The sequence below is a fragment of the Triturus cristatus genome, chromosome 2_1, assembly GCF_964204655.1.
Source record: "Triturus cristatus chromosome 2_1, aTriCri1.1, whole genome shotgun sequence".
Classification (NCBI taxonomy): domain Eukaryota; kingdom Metazoa; phylum Chordata; class Amphibia; order Caudata; family Salamandridae; genus Triturus; species Triturus cristatus.
In genome coordinates this window covers 346,720,729-346,734,369 of record NC_140581.1, presented here as the reverse complement: position 1 = coordinate 346,734,369, position 13,641 = coordinate 346,720,729, and the positions used below count along the sequence as shown (strand labels likewise).

General features: G+C 55.5%; 1 protein-coding gene across 1 annotated transcript in view; it reads right to left on the bottom strand.

Annotated features, from left to right (window-relative positions):
- ITGA2 (integrin subunit alpha 2) overlaps positions 1-13,641 on the bottom strand; it is a 596,388-nt gene that overhangs the window by 307,419 nt on the left and 275,328 nt on the right. The window lies entirely within an intron of this gene.

The window sequence follows — 13,641 nt, the reverse complement described above, 5'->3', positions numbered from 1 at the left end:
AGGTGACAAACAAATTATATACATGTATTTACAAGTTATGGTTGGATTAGCTCTGGAAGATTACAATACAACAGAAATTCAAAGGAATTTAGCAGATATTAATCTGTCACTATAAGAGTTGTTGTCTTCTGTGGGGCTCCAACAGATATCAAATAGTTAACATTGGTGAAACTTGAGTTGTCTATTGCATTACCCATAACACTGAGCTCAAAATCTGCTGATTTTTAATAGCTAACTAACTATAGTGTTTATTTTGTGTATATACTCTTCCCTCTGCAGCCGATCCCTTGGACCCCAGGGATCAGCTGCACAGTGGTATAGTATGAGTCACGGGGAAAGAATAGACAACATGGATTCACCTCATACAGCCCCACCTCCTAACTGAACCGTAGATATGGTATGCACCCAGTAGCGGTCAGTGGAGAGAGTTCCGTGGGGCGGTGAGGCGGGGCGGGGGAGGGGCAGGGTAGGGGAATGTGAACACCGGAATATGGATGAACGGAGGTAAGTACACATTTAAATAAATAAAACGAATTTCGTTGCGCGCGGTGCATCGCATTTTGCGATGCAGCGCACGCAAAGGAATTCGTTTTATTTATTTAAATGTGTACTTACCTCTGTTCATCCATATTCCGGTGTTTACATTCCCCCGCCCCGCCTCACCGCCCCACGGAACTCCCTCCACGGACCGCTACTGTATGCACCTGATGTCATGCCATACAAACCCACCACCCTTTAGCCATCCCACCCTCCTTTTAAAAAATAGAAAAAATGCCTGCCGTTCTGTTATCCTCCCCAACACCCATGTTTTAAAAAATAGCTAGTGTTTGTGGAAAATCTGCCTTTCCTGCATGGGCACCCCTGACTTTTCTCCTTGCTCTGGACCCGATATTTGGCTGGTATTAAAACATGACAATATGTGACTAGATACTTGAAACAGGTACTCTCGCAGTGACTTAAGGTCTCAAAGCTGTTTCACTATATTGGATAGGCTAGATATTCCAGAGACAGACCTTGTGTGATTAAAATATTCATTTCACATCCCTGATTGGGAAAATCCTAAAAAAAGAACTCAGTTATTTTCTACTTAGTTTCAAAACTGGAAATAATGGTGGAATTAGATGTTTGATAACTTTAAAGGATAAGTAACCTTATAAAAATGTAGTTTTTTTTGGCTGAGCCAGAGTTTACCTAAAACCAGTTCTACTACTCATCATACCTCCAGAGGATAGTGCACTTCCTTCGCTGGAGTTGATGACTCTGGCTGCCAGAGGTCATTAGTCTGGCGTATGGGCCCATGTAGTTAAAGGTGTTGTCAGCAATTGGCAACTTAGCAAGGAATAGCCCTATTGCATTGTACAAAACAACTGCCAGAATGAACTCGCTTGCCCAAACGATTGACTGCATATATTGCAGCACCAACATGCCCATTACATTTCCTTGTACTTGAGAGCGCCTGGCTCATGTTGGATGAGCCCACTCGCTCTGCCCTTTATTTTATATGTATGATTTGAGTTTTGCATGCAGTTAGACATGTCCTTCACCTCAGTTTTGCTCCAAGCGTCAAGTGGTTGGATCCTGTTTGCCTGCTCTGGGGACACAAAAATCAGAGGAATCCTCACTCTAAGAGGGTAAAGCTTACCATACAGGATTGGACCCTGCAGTTGGACCAAGATGGAATTTATTCATATTGCAGAAGGTGCTGAGGTCATACCCAAGGCGGGCAAGAAAACCATGTTCATCCCTCTTGGAGTATTTGCTACACTGAAAATGGGTTCAGAGGAACCTTGTGGCAAAAGTATGAGGTTGCGTGGACCTGTGCCTGGCTAGAGCTTCCAGCCTTGCTCCACTGGAGTATTTTGTAAACCAAAAAAGCATCTACATCCCTGATTTAGACCTTGACTGCCAAAGTAGTGCCTGTCAGGATAGCGGGTGACATTACCGCTGCCATTCCAAAGGCACTCCATCCGTCAAATATTGGGATGACCACCGGAGGTTCCTTTCTAGATACAAAGAGGAGTTTAGAACACTGCAGGAAACTGGAGTTTGTTTCTGGAAGCTTTCTTTCTACAGAACGAACCGGGGCTCCATTAATGCTCCATTGAAGGAAAGGCTAGCATCTGCCCATCATTAAATGAGGCAGGTGGACCAAGAATTTGGTGGAGAGTGCTCTCTATCTCGTATGTGACAAGTACCAAAGCTGCCAAACTCTAAATCAGGCCCTAAGTCTGAAGGGGTAAACTACCTTCACCCCGCATCCGTGACCCCGCATGCTGTCACAACGCGGTCGTAACAACGACCGCGTTGTGACAACGCATACCATTACTCCGCAAGTCGTTACAACGACTTGTGGAGGGGGAAGAAGGTGTTGGATTTAAAATCCAACACCTTCCCTACAGTCTACACAGACTGGAGTTGGAATAGTACATTTTACTATTCCAACATCCAGCGCCCCCCTCTGCAAGTTGTTGTAACGAATTGACTTGGTATGCGTTGTCACAACGCGGTTGTTGTTATGACTGGGTTGTGACAGCATGCGGGATAATGGTATGCGGAGTGAAGAGGCATATTCATCTGAAGGTAATACCTTGGACCAGGAAAGGTGAAAAATCTGGTGTATCCATCCTCTGCTTCTATACAGTTAGCCTGAATCGCGTCTATGTCTGAGTTAACTATAAACTGCTGTTTTTCAATGGAGCTTTACTTTTCAAGGTGTTTTTGTCTCAAAAGTTGAAAAAGTCATATTTCTAGTTCCCCTTATATGATTTTAATAATTTTGGGTCATTTGCACTCATTAACTTTTCGTCTGTTTGTTAGGTTTGAAAATCCCATCCCTGCAACGCACTCGTTTCATGCTATATTAGGTTAGCAGTGTGTGGCTAAATGTACGCCATTTTATTCACGTTGTGCAACCCACTGAGGTATCCCCGTAAAGTGCAAAGATTCAGTTAGCAAGTGTGACTCTGTTTTGTATTTCGTAATCCCTATTAGACTGCTTAGGCTGTGCCCGAGCTAGGCCTCATTATTCAGTATTGCTTTCCTCAGCAGAACACTGTACTTCGTTATTATTTTCTCTTCTGTTCGAGGCTGTTTCTTGACTCACTAATGAATAGGCCATTTTGCCCTCGCATATCTATCCGAATGTGTAGTTTCTGCTCCCACGTTAGGAGACGCTGAGACTCAGCACCGTAGCCTTGAGTCGTAGATAACATGTACGCATCTGGCAGGTGGTAGCTCATCCTGCTGTGCATCTTTGTTCCTGTTCGGCCCAGGCCGGTAGCTTTCCATAGTGGGCGTGGTTGGGGGCTTCTCGGGAGGAATGATTACTTACTGTAGACTGTTGGGGGGCCAGTCCCTCGGCAGACATCTTAGGGAGCAGGACAGATTGGACTCCTCTGCAGAGCATTGTTAATAAATGTATGTTTGTATTCTCTACTGTCTGACCGACTCTTCATTCTTGGGAAAGCATAGCAGGTGGTTGTAAGTAACCCGGGTGGCGCCTTAGGGGAACTTCCATCATGTTTTTTAAAAGTGGTTAGGAAATTTTATTGAGTTGTTTTCTTGACTAAAAAAGTGTTGGTATTGCTTGAAATTAACATGTTTCTTTCTGGAATTGCCCACTGCTTGAGTTTCTTTGAGACTGAGTAAAGTTTCCTTGAGACTTGTATTGAGACCTAACCAGGGTTTGTTTATTAAGTTGATCAGGGTCCTCCCTTCCCAAATTAATAACCAGCTTTCTGAGAGTGTCCTTCCACCCTTACATACCAACCTTAGTAGCACCTCCCTCAAGTCTGCAGTAACCAGAAAGAGGTGGACTAAGGAAGGTAATATGACTGCTCCCAGTAATGAAAAACAGCATTTGTTTGTAAGTTTGTTTACATAGGAGCAGTGAATAACTGGAATATGAGTCTGATAATCATTCTAACAGCTTTCAATAAAAGTATGCACAACAGTATTTTTGTTTCCCTGCCTACAAGAGAGGGACATGTTCTAACTTTCATGTGGCACTTGAGGCAGCAGGGCAGTTGATAATCATCCCACTGTAATAATAGGCTACTGAGGGGCATAGTAGCATGCAGTGGTGGCTTGTGATCTTTGAAAATGGTGAGGCGTAAAACCGGCCAGGAGTTTGCCCCTTTTTTACCAATTTTGCTTCACTCATACTCGCTAACTCTCACATTTACTCTGTTCCCCCTTACTCTTAGTAATATACATTCTCTTACTTACTCATTCTGACTCATACTTACACCTACTCACTGTTACACACAGACAAACATACTCCTACTTACTGGTTCTCATTCTCAATTACTAACATATTTACACACACTCACTAACTTTGGGCCTTGGTGCAACTGGACCTACTGCACCAATGATAGCTTCTCCCCTGACTGTCTTCCACTCCCTCTCGCAATCTCCAATCAATCACTCATTCTAACATGATTGTTAGACAGGACACCCCCACGCCGCACGGCCACCAGCTGCTGCGTGTGCCTCCCCGCCTTGTGCCTCGCTGCCCCGGCTCCGCCGCGTGACCACGCCCCCTGCCACCGAGCGGCGTGGTCTGTGCTAGCTTCCTGGCCTGTGTACCTGTCTCTGTTGTTGTTGTTGTTGTTGTTGTTGTTGTTGTCACTCGATTTGTATTGATTTGTATTGACTTGTAAGCTGTTCTGTTGAATTGTTTTATTCCCCCATTTGTGCCTGTTTTGCCTCCGTTTTTGCCGTCCCCGTCTCATCCCTCCCCGCTCCCCGCTTCCCGCCATCACCGCTAGCCCCGCCCCTTTCTTTGTGTACCCTCCCCGCTCCCGCCTCCCAGCTGCTCCGCCCCCCCCCGCGCACTTGGCCATATATGGCGACCGTGCGACGCAGGTGAGTGTGACCTAGTTCTAGGACACCCCCGCGCCGCACGGCCACCAGCTGCTGCGTGTGCCTCCCCGCCTTGTGCCTCGCTGCCCCGGCTCCGCCACGTGACCACGCCCCCTGCCACCGAGCGGCGTGGTCTGTGCTAGCTTCCTGGCCTGTGTACCTGTCTCTGTTGTTGTCACTCGATTTGTATTGATTTGAATTGACTTGTAAGCTGTTCTGTTGAATTGTTTTATTCCCCCATTTGTGCCTGTTTTGCCTCCGTTTTTGCCGTCCCCGTCTCATCCCTCCCCGCTCTCCGCTTCCCGCCATCACCGCTAGCCCCGCCCCTTTCTTTGTGTACCCTCCCCGCTCCCGCCTCCCAGCTGCTCCGCCCCCCCGCGCACTTGGCCATATATGGCGACCGTGCGACGCAGGTGAGTGTGACCTAGTTCTAGGACACCCCCGCGCCGCACGGCCACCAGCTGCTGCGTGTGCCTCCCCGCCTTGTGCCTCGCTGCCCCGGCTCCGCCGTGTGACCACGCCCCCTGCCACCGAGCGGCGTGGTCTGTGCTAGCTTCCTGGCCTGTGTACCTGTCTCTGTTGTTGGCACTCGATTTGTATTGATTTGTATTGACTTGTAAGCTGTTCTGTTGAATTGTTTTATTCCCCCATTTGTGCCTGTTTTGCCTCCGTTTTTGCCGTCCCCGTCTCATCCCTCCCCGCTCCCCGCTTCCCGCCATCACCGCTAGCCCCGCCCCTTTCTTTGTGTACCCTCCCCGCTCCCGCCTCCCAGCTGCTCCGCCCCCCCCGCGCACTTGGCCATATATGGCGACCGTGCGACGCAGGTGAGTGTGACCTAGTTCTAGGACACCCCCGCGCCGCACGGCCACCAGCTGCTGCGTGTGCCTCCCCGCCTTGTGCCTCGCTGCCCCGGCTCCGCCGCGTGACCACGCCCCCTGCCACCGAGCGGCGTGGTCTGTGCTAGCTTCCTGGCCTGTGTACCTGTCTCTGTTGTTGTCACTCGATTTGTATTGATTTGTATTGACTTGTAAGCTGTTCTGTTGAATTGTTTTATTCCCCCATTTGTGCCTGTTTTGCCTCCGTTTTTGCCGTCCCCGTCTCATCCCTCCCCGCTCCCCGCTTCCCGCCATCACCGCTAGCCCCGCCCCTTTCTTTGTGTACCCTCCCCGCTCCCGCCTCCCAGCTGCTCCGCCCCCCCGCGCACTTGGCCATATATGGCGACCGTGCGACGCAGGTGAGTGTGACCTAGTTCTAGGACACCCCCGCGCCGCACGGCCACCAGCTGCTGCGTGTGCCTCCCCGCCTTGTGCCTCGCTGCCCCGGCTCCGCCGCGTGACCACGCCCCCTGCCACCGAGCGGCGTGGTCTGTGCTAGCTTCCTGGCCTGTGTACCTGTCTCTGTTGTTGGCACTCGATTTGTATTGATTTGTATTGACTTGTAAGCTGTTCTGTTGAATTGTTTTATTCCCCCATTTGTGCCTGTTTTGCCTCCGTTTTTGCCGTCCCCGTCTCATCCCTCCCCGCTCCCCGCTTCCCGCCATCACCGCTAGCCCCGCCCCTTTCTTTGTGTACCCTCCCCGCTCCCGCCTCCCAGCTGCTCCGCCCCCCCCGCGCACTTGGCCATATATGGCGACCGTGCGACGCAGGTGAGTGTGACCTAGTTCTAGGACACCCCCGCGCCGCACGGCCACCAGCTGCTGCGTGTGCCTCCCCGCCTTGTGCCTCGCTGCCCCGGCTCCGCCACGTGACCACGCCCCCTGCCACCGAGCGGCGTGGTCTGTGCTAGCTTCCTGGCCTGTGTACATGTCTCTGTTGTTGTCACTCGATTTGTATTGATTTGTATTGACTTGTAAGCTGTTCTGTTGAATTGTTTTATTCCCCCATTTGTGCCTGTTTTGCGTCCGTTTTTGCCGTCCCTGTCTCATCCCTCCCCGCTTCCCGCCATCACCGCTAGCCCCGCCCCTTTCTTTGTGTACCCTCCCCGCTCCCGCCTCCCAGCTGCTCCGCCCCCCCCGCGCACTTGGCCATATATGGCGACCGTGCGACGCAGGTGAGTGTGACCTAGTTCTAGGACACCCCCGCGCCGCACGGCCACCAGCTGCTGCGTGTGCCTCCCCGCCTTGTGCCTCACTGCCCCGGCTCCGCCGCGTGACCACGCCCCCTGCCACCGAGCGGCGTGGTCTGTGCTAGCTTCCTGGCCTGTGTACCTGTCTCTGTTGTTGTCACTCGATTTGTATTGATTTGTATTGACTTGTAAGCTGTTCTGTTGAATTGTTTTATTCCCCCATTTGTGCCTGTTTTGCCTCCGTTTTTGCCGTCCCCGTCTCATCCCTCCCCGCTCCCCGCTTCCCGCCATCACCGCTAGCCCCGCCCCTTTCTTTGTGTACCCTCCCCGCTCCCGCCTCCCAGCTGCTCCGCCCCCCGCCGCGCACTTGGCCATATATGGCGACCGTGCGACGCAGGTGAGTGTGACCTAGTTCTAGGACACCCCCGCGCCGCACGGCCACCAGCTGCTGCGTGTGCCTCCCCGCCTTGTGCCTCGCTGCCCCGGCTCCGCCGCGTGACCACGCCCCCTGCCACCGAGCGGCGTGGTCTGTGCTAGCTTCCTGGCCTGTGTACCTGTCTCTGTTGTTGGCACTCGATTTGTATTGATTTGTATTGACTTGTAAGCTGTTCTGTTGAATTGTTTTATTCCCCCATTTGTGCCTGTTTTGCCTCCGTTTTTGCCGTCCCCGTCTCATCCCTCCCCGCTCCCCGCTTCCCGCCATCACCGCTAGCCCCGCCCCTTTCTTTGTGTACCCTCCCCGCTCCCGCCTCCCAGCTGCTCCGCCCCCCCCGCGCACTTGGCCATATATGGCGACCGTGCGACGCAGGTGAGTGTGACCTAGTTCTAGGACACCCCCGCGCCGCACGGCCACCAGCTGCTGCGTGTGCCTCCCCGCCTTGTGCCTCGCTGCCCCGGCTCCGCCACGTGACCACGCCCCCTGCCACCGAGCGGCGTGGTCTGTGCTAGCTTCCTGGCCTGTGTACCTGTCTCTGTTGTTGTCACTCGATTTGTATTGATTTGTATTGACTTGTAAGCTGTTCTGTTGAATTGTTTTATTCCCCCATTTGTGCCTGTTTTGCGTCCGTTTTTGCCGTCCCTGTCTCATCCCTCCCCGCTTCCCGCCATCACCGCTAGCCCCGCCCCTTTCTTTGTGTACCCTCCCCGCTCCCGCCTCCCAGCTGCTCCGCCCCCCCCGCGCACTTGGCCATATATGGCGACCGTGCGACGCAGGTGAGTGTGACCTAGTTCTAGGACACCCCCGCGCCGCACGGCCACCAGCTGCTGCGTGTGCCTCCCCGCCTTGTGCCTCGCTGCCCCGGCTCCGCCGCGTGACCACGCCCCCTGCCACCGAGCGGCGTGGTCTGTGCTAGCTTCCTGGCCTGTGTACCTGTCTCTGTTGTTGGCACTCGATTTGTATTGATTTGTATTGACTTGTAAGCTGTTCTGTTGAATTGTTTTATTCCCCCATTTGTGCCTGTTTTGCCTCCGTTTTTGCCGTCCCCGTCTCATCCCTCCCCGCTCCCCGCTTCCCGCCATCACCGCTAGCCCCGCCCCTTTCTTTGTGTACCCTCCCCGCTCCCGCCTCCCAGCTGCTCCGCCCCCCCCGCGCACTTGGCCATATATGGCGACCGTGCGACGCAGGTGAGTGTGACCTAGTTCTAGGACACCCCCGCGCCGCACGGCCACCAGCTGCTGCGTGTGCCTCCCCGCCTTGTGCCTCACTGCCCCGGCTCTGCCACGTGACCACGCCCCCTGCCACCGAGCGGCGTGGTCTGTGCTAGCTTCCTGGCCTGTGTACCTGTCTCTGTTGTTGTCACTCGATTTGTATTGATTTGTATTGACTTGTAAGCTGTTCTGTTGAATTGTTTTATTCCCCCATTTGTGCCTGTTTTGCCTCCGTTTTTGCCGTCCCCGTCTCATCCCTCCCCGCTCCCCGCTTCCCGCCATCACCGCTAGCCCCGCCCCTTTCTTTGTGTACCCTCCCCGCTCCCGCCTCCCAGCTGCTCCGCCCCCCCCACGCACTTGGCCATATATGGCGACCGTGCGACGCAGGTGAGTGTGACCTAGTTCTAGGACACCCCCGCGCCGCACGGCCACCAGCTGCTGCGTGTGCCTCCCCGCCTTGTGCCTCGCTGCCCCGGCTCCGCCGCGTGACCACGCCCCCTGCCACCGAGCGGCGTGGTCTGTGCTAGCTTCCTGGCCTGTGTACCTGTCTCTGTTGTTGGCACTCGATTTGTATTGATTTGTATTGACTTGTAAGCTGTTCTGTTGAATTGTTTTATTCCCCCATTTGTGCCTGTTTTGCCTCCGTTTTTGCCGTCCCCGTCTCATCCCTCCCCGCTCCCCGCTTCCCGCCATCACCGCTAGCCCCGCCCCTTTCTTTGTGTACCCTCCCCGCTCCCGCCTCCCAGCTGCTCCGCCCCCCCCGCGCACTTGGCCATATATGGCGACCGTGCGACGCAGGTGAGTGTGACCTAGTTCTAGGACACCCCCGCGCCGCACAGCCACCAGCTGCTGCGTGTGCCTCCCCGCCTTGTGCCTCGCTGCCCCGGCTCCGCCGCGTGACCACGCCCCCTGCCACCGAGCGGCGTGGTCTGTGCTAGCTTCCTGGCCTGTGTACCTGTCTCTGTTGTTGTCACTCGATTTGTATTGATTTGTATTGACTTGTAAGCTGTTCTGTTGAATTGTTTTATTCCCCCATTTGTGCCTGTTTTGCCTCCATTTTTGCCGTCCCTGTCTCATCCCTCCCCGCTTCCCGCCATCACCGCTAGAACCCGCCCCTTTCTTTGTGTACCCTCCCCGCTCCCGCCTCCCAGCTGCTCCGCCCCCCCACGCACTTGGCCATATATGGCGACCGTGCGACGCAGGTGAGTGTGACCTAGTTCTAGGACACCCCCGCGCCGCACGGCCACCAGCTGCTGCGTGTGCCTCCCCGCCTTGTGCCTCGCTGCCCCGGCTCTGCCGCGTGACCACGCCCCCTGCCACCGAGCGGCGTGGTCTGTGCTAGCTTCCTGGCCTGTGTACCTGTCTCTGTTGTTGTCACTCGATTTGTATTGATTTGTATTGACTTGTAAGCTGTTCTGTTGAATTGTTTTATTCCCCCATTTGTGCCTGTTTTGCCTCCGTTTTTGCCTTCCCCGTCTCATCCCTCCCCGCTCCCCGCTTCCCGCCATCACCGCTAGCCCCGCCCCTTTCTTTGTGTACCCTCCCCGCTCCCGCCTCCCAGGTGCTCCGCCCCCCCGCGCACTTCGCCATATATGGCGACCGTGCGAACGCGCAGCGGTCACGCGCAGCGGGTGCGCCGATTGTGCGCCGAAGGCGCGCCAAAGGTAAGCCCGTCTACGCCCGTCCGCGCCTGGATCGCGCCCAGTGCCAGGACCCCTGGCCCGCGGGGACCCCGACCGACTCGCCAGACGTACGACGCCGCCACCCTCAACGCACTCAACACCGGCCGAACCCCGGGATGCCACCAAGCCACCCCGAGACGCACCCACGGACCCTTCAGCTGCCTCGCCTGGAAGTTCACCTGCATCCGGACCTGCCCCGCACCAGCACCCGCCAAGCCGAACACCAGCAGCAACCACCTCAAGTGCATCCTGCTCAACACCCGCTCCGTCCACAGACACGCCATCGAACTCTGGAACCTCCTAGACACCACAGCCCCTGACGTCGCCTTCCTCACGGAGACCTGGATGAACGCCTCCTCAGCGCCCGACATCGCCATCACCATCCCAGAGGGCTACAAGATCATCCGGAGGGATCGCGACAACCAGACTGGAGGAGGCATCGCCATCATCCACAGGAACACCATCCGTGTCACGACCAGCACCGACAACACCCTAACCACCGCCGAACACCTGCATTTCCAGATCCACACCGACCCGATTACCACCCTCAGAGGCACCCTGATCTACCGACCCCCGGGGCCACGCACTCAATTCAGCGAGGACATCGCCGAATTCATCAGCCCGCACGCCCTCCCCTCCGCTGACTACATCCTCCTGGGGGACCTCAACTTCCACCTGGAGAACAACAACGACCGCAACACCAGCACCCTGCTCGACAACCTCGCCAACCTTGGACTCAAGCAACTGGTGAGCACCCCCACCCACCTCGCCGGACACACACTCGACGCCATCTTCTCATCCAGCAAAGACATCGCTTTCAACCACGCCACAGAACTCCACTGGACGGACCACAGCTGTGTCCACTTCACCTTCGAAAGGACGACGATCCACCACCACCAGCAACAGGTCGCCCGTAGAAGCTGGAACAAGATCACCGCCGACCAGCTCGCCGCCTCCCTGAGCCAGCACCCTCCGGCCAGCTCAGTGAACCCCAGCCAGGCCGCCGACAACCTCACGAAGTGGATCAGCAACTGCGCAGACGTACTGGCCCCTATGAGGACCCCGCCCAGCAGACGCGGCAGCAAGAAAGCCCCATGGTTTACCGACGAACTCAAGAGCTCCAAGAAGAACTGCTGAGCCCTCGAGAAAGTCTGGAGAAAGGAACCCACACCGGACAACAGGACCACCCTCAAGCTCGCCACCCGGAAGCACCACCAACTGATCCGCGCCACCAAGAAAACAGCTTTCAAGAACCGACTGGACAACAACGCACACAACTGCAAAGAACTCTTCAACATCGTGAAAGAGCTCTCCAACCCCAACGCCGGAAACAACGACATCACCCCATCGCAAGACCTCTGCAACTCCCTCGCCTCCTACTTCCACAACAAGATCACGGACATACACAACAGCTTCAGCACTCAACCGACCCACGCCACGACCACAGCAACGCCGCCCACCACCACCCTCCGAGCCTGGACTCCGATCAGCACCGAAGACACCATCCGCATGATGAACTCCGTCCACTCCGGATCTCCATCCGACCCCTGCCCTCACCACGTCTTCAACAAAGCCGACGCTGTCATCGCACCCCACCTGCGGGACATCATCAACACCTCCTTCGACACCGCCACCTTCCCCGAGAGCTGGAAGCACGCCGAACTCAGCGCTCTACTCAAGAAACCCACAGCAGACCCCACCGAACTCAAGAATTACCGCCCCATCTCGCTACTCCCGTTTCCAGCCAAAGTCATCGAGAAGACCATCAACAAACAGCTGGCCGCCCTTCTCGAGACGAACGGATCCCTCGACCCCTCACAGTCCGGCTTCCGAGCCAACCACAGCACCGAGACCGCCCTCATCGCCGCCACCGACGACATCCGAGCCCTGATGGACAACGGAGAGACAGCGGCCCTCATCCTCCTAGACCTCTCCGCAGCTTTCGACACGGTCTGCCACCGCACCCTAGTGCAGCGCCTCGGCAACGTCGGAATCCAGGAGAAGGCACTGGAATGGATCGTCTCCTTCCTCGACGGAAGAACGCAGAGAGTCCGCCTACCACCGTACAAGTCAGAGGCAACAGAAGTCATCTGCGGCGTCCCTCAAGGATCCTCGCTGAGCCCTACCCTCTTCAACGTCTACATGTGCCCCCTCGCGGCCATCGCACGTCAACACAACCTCAACATAATCTCCTACGCCGACGACACCCAGCTGATCCTCTCCCTGACCAACGACCCCGCCACCGCCAGAGCCAACCTGCACGAAGGGATGAAAGAGGTAGCCGAGTGGATGACAACCAGCCGCCTGAAACTGAACTCAGACAAGACGGAGGTCCTCATCCTGGGCTCCTCGCCCTCCGCCTGGGACGACTCCTGGTGGCCCCCCGCCCTGGGCACCGCACCCAAACCGACGAACCACGCACGCAACCTGGGCTTCATCCTGGACTCCTCCCTCTCCATGACCAGGCAAGTCAACGCCGTCTCCTCGTCATGCTTCAACATCCTGCGCATGCTTCGGAAGATCTTCTGGTGGATCCCCATGGAGACCAGGAAGACCGTCACCCAGGCCCTCGTCACCAGCCGACTGGACTACGGCAACGCCCTCTACGCCGGAACCACCGCCAAGCTCCAGAAGAGACTCCAGCGGATCCAGAACACCTCAGCCAGACTCATCCTCGACGTCCCACGAAACAGCCACATCTCCGGACACCTGAGAGACCTGCACTGGCTCCCCGTCAACAAAAGAATCACCTTCCGGCTCCTCACCCACGCACACAAAGCCCTACACGATCAAGGCCCGAGCTACCTCAACAACCGCATCAACTTCTACGCTCCCAAACGCCACCTCCGATCAGCCAGCCACGCCCTCGCCGCCATCCCACGCATCCGGAGAGCGACAACAGGAGGAAGGTCCTTCTCCTACCTGGCCGCCAAGACCTGGAACTCCCTCCCGGCCGACCTGCGCCTTACCCAAGACCACCTCTCCTTCAGGAAGAAGCTCAAGACCTGGCTGTTCGAGCAGTAACGGCCCCCCCCCCCCCCCCCAGCGCCTTGAGACCCTATGGGTAGGTAGTGCGCTCTATAAATGTCTTTGATTGATTGATTGATTGATTAACAAACTCACTCTCTCATACCCACTTTCACTTATTCATACACTCTCAAAATCAGATTCTCACTCACTTTCACTCCTATTGACACGCTCAACCAAACTCACTTTCACACAATCCCTTCAACCTCAATCACTCACATACACACATATATATAGAAATAGATGCTCCATGGTAACAGCAGAGCAAGAATCTGGTGCTGGACATTTCAACCAGCAAGCCTTGATTCCCACAGAGGAATCAGATGGAGCAACAGGGCCAGGTTTGAAAAGTGGAATT